Here is a 3,275-nt window from a genome sequence, read left to right on the forward strand (position 1 = left end):
GATGGATACAAATTTCCCCGGAATTCGTCTGTAATTCCTTGCTCAAAATCACTGTCTCTAGCAGAATAAAGTCAGTTAAAATACAGAAAAAATAAACGATGGATATTGCTTTATATTTATCAACGGAACAGCAGTTACTGTACTCTGTTCGTAAACAAACCAATTATTTAGCATCGTTTTGACCGAAGCATATCAGGCGAAGTCGGGAATTCCGGTTTAACGCCAAATAATCAAAGGCAGACCATAAAAAGCGGTACGTTATCGCATTCTTATCATTGTAAAAAATGATGTTTAATAGCATAGACAGTATTTCTTACTATTTTCAATGGGAATGTCGAGTACTGAAATATTTCAGTTTAACATTTTCCCGTTTTGAATATTATTATTATCTACTTAAGATTACGCATTTGTTTTTTGTTTTAAAATTATCTTTGTGATATTATTTTAATTCCCAAAACCACGAGAGTATGCACTTGCAAATAATTAAGAGAAAACCATCGGAATTGAACGCACGGCAGCCTCCTCCCCCCGACTCGACCCCGTTAGAGAAAAACAGCTGCGATCCCCTTGCTCCACGGCCGCAGTGCCATGGCGACCTTCAGGAGAGTCTCGCGTTGGCTGGTTGGCACCGCAGGCCCTGTTAGACTGGGGTGGAATCCTGCGCTTCTTTTGAAAGGTCATGGGATTAAAAGGGAAGGACACATCCGCTTTAAGAATCATCAAAGAAGAAAAGTCTCCGGTTGAGGATTTTTGGGGTTTTTGGTAACGGGGGAGGAAAAAAAAAGGAAGAGACTCGAGTTGATTATGCGATATCAGTGTTATGTTTTATTAATCAAGGTCACTGCGGTTATGAACGTCTGTTTCATTTTCTTGAACAAGAGTATTATGAAGCCTTTGCCAAGTTTCTTGAGTTGTCGAGTTTATGATGATTTTTCCCTAGTTTCCACCCTATTACTATGACATTTTAAAAATTTTTCTTCATTATATATCATTCAGGATATGGGTATAATAACATTGTAGAGATGCAGAAAAATTAACAATACATTTTTTTAAGTGAACCTAAGTGATACTCAGCGATTACAGTGACTGAAAGTACAAATGCCATCAGGGCATTAAACAAGGGTACGGGTACGAGCATTTAGTCAGACACAGGCACAGGCTACAAACTTCCAAGTAGAGTGTTTAGATCACCAGAATGATGTACTGGGAAATGAGGAACAAGTCCAATGTGTCTTGCCCAAAAATTTACACAGTGTAGTGTGTTGGCCTTTGCTGGAACAGTGTAGAGGTCACAAGTTGCACCCTCAGTCCCCAAATTTTGACTTTTTTTGTGGGGGGGGGATGTTAATTGTTCTAAATTTATTGTCACTTAAGATTTATTTTATTATAAATGTTACTCTTGTTATATGATTGGATATAAGTCAAGTATGGTAATGGTTTTGAAATAATTTTTGAGTGATACCATTATGCTCATCATTAGTTTTTAGAATCATTAATAAATTTTGTGATATCTTGGCATGATTAGAATAGTCATTCTACCATGTTATGGTAGACCACCCCTCACACCAGGACAACACCTTCCCGTCATGTGTGGTTTGGGGTTGAACCTGCTCTTAGTGGGGACAGGCTAAACAGTTGTGTGCTTGTTTGGTCCGACTGCATTTGTTGAGGAGAAATAGCCCCCCAAAATTAAATTTAAGCCTTTTTTTTTAACCTCATTCCTAGAAAGGTTTTTTATACCCTGGTCAAAAGCTTAGAAGTGTTTTTTGTTTCCTGTGCTTACGAATTTTTCCCTGGAGCAGTTGATTTTGCATGCACCCAGATATAGCAGTGGGAGCTCCTGTTGTAACTGAGTTAAGATTTTTCCTCAAATTCTTGGATATAACAGTCCATGGAAACAGCAAAAACAGGTAGACCATAATAATGTAGCCAAAAAATTGATTGTTTTAAATACACTTTTGAATTTTCCTTTCTGTGCAAGTAGAAGTAGGTGATTGTACAACATTAAGAAAAACAGAAAAGTAAACTTGTCATTGGTGAATAATTATGAGGACTATTTAAAATTTTACTTATAACAGTAATGGTTAAAGAGTTAGTTAATTCTAGATTAATCCTCATTTTCACTTTAAAATAAGACTAGAAAAAGTTACTTTTATAGTTTATTTTTGGCACCTTAGGAAATAAGATAGTTCATTTGTTGTATTATGAAAGGAATCAGTCTTTTTTTTACTTCTTTCCCGGGCTTCATCATTCTGTGGGTTATACAGCATCAAAAGTAAATAAGTCTGTATTTTGGCAAAGTTTGCCCAGGCAGTGAGGAATGATAATAGCTTTAGCACAGATGGAAGTCTAACACAGCAAGAGATTAAAACGAGAAGTTTACAAACATATCAGAGAAATTCACAGAAGCCATGGGAACTTATGAATGATGCGGTTTGTAGTTAACAGAAATTTTAATTCCCAAGCAGTTTATGTATTTGCTTTCTATTATGTTTTCTATTTTTGGTATTCAGACATAGTCTAAAGCTCATTAACACTTTTTGAGCAATACTGTCACTGGGCAAATGATATTAGGTATGACTGTGACTGTGACAGTCAGTAGGTGGCCAGACATGACTGACAGTAGCCAGTGCTACAAGTTAATGGTTGAATTCAGTATAGCTTTTGCTTGGTAATTTTCATCAGGCTGCTGGCAAGGGCATTCCGCTTGATTTACTTGTCAGACTTTGATGATAGGCTCATTACTCCAGACTGCAGAGGATACCTAGTTCAGTGATGCAGTTAAACTGTAAAAGATTTCTTGACATATGTGAAGATGTCCCTGAAGTTTTACTCCTGCCTTGTATGAAGCATTATCTTTCATCCAGAGGTGCTTTAACAATATTTATATATATATCAGTTGCTAGACATTTTTTTCAAGTTCTATTATAGCTCTATTATAGCTGAATTGACAATCAGAATGTAGATCTAGTGTAAAGCTTAATGCATCTCATAAAAATAAGATTTAAGGATTTTTTTTTCCATAGTTTGTAAACATTTTCTTATACTCTCCATATGCAGAGATCATCAGCAGGGACTGTCTATTTCTCAGAAGATATGGAAGATACCACAGCACAAGTACAGGAAACTCTTCAAGATTATCATTCACTACTAGAAAGACTAACAGAAAAACAGAAAAAACAGGTCATACAGTCAATAGGTAAGAAACTAGAATATTGATTTTTCTCAACAGTTGATTATTAAACACAGTCTCTCATTGTCTCACCCTCTTACTT

General features: G+C 36.0%; 1 pseudogene; it reads left to right on the forward strand.

Moving 5' to 3' along the window:
• The first annotated feature begins 557 nt into the window (after positions 1-557).
• Positions 558-3,275, forward strand: part of LOC119588989 — a 3,790-nt pseudogene continuing 1,072 nt past the window's right edge.

Source organism: Penaeus monodon, chromosome 24, assembly GCF_015228065.2.
Source record: "Penaeus monodon isolate SGIC_2016 chromosome 24, NSTDA_Pmon_1, whole genome shotgun sequence".
Taxonomy (NCBI): domain Eukaryota; kingdom Metazoa; phylum Arthropoda; class Malacostraca; order Decapoda; family Penaeidae; genus Penaeus; species Penaeus monodon.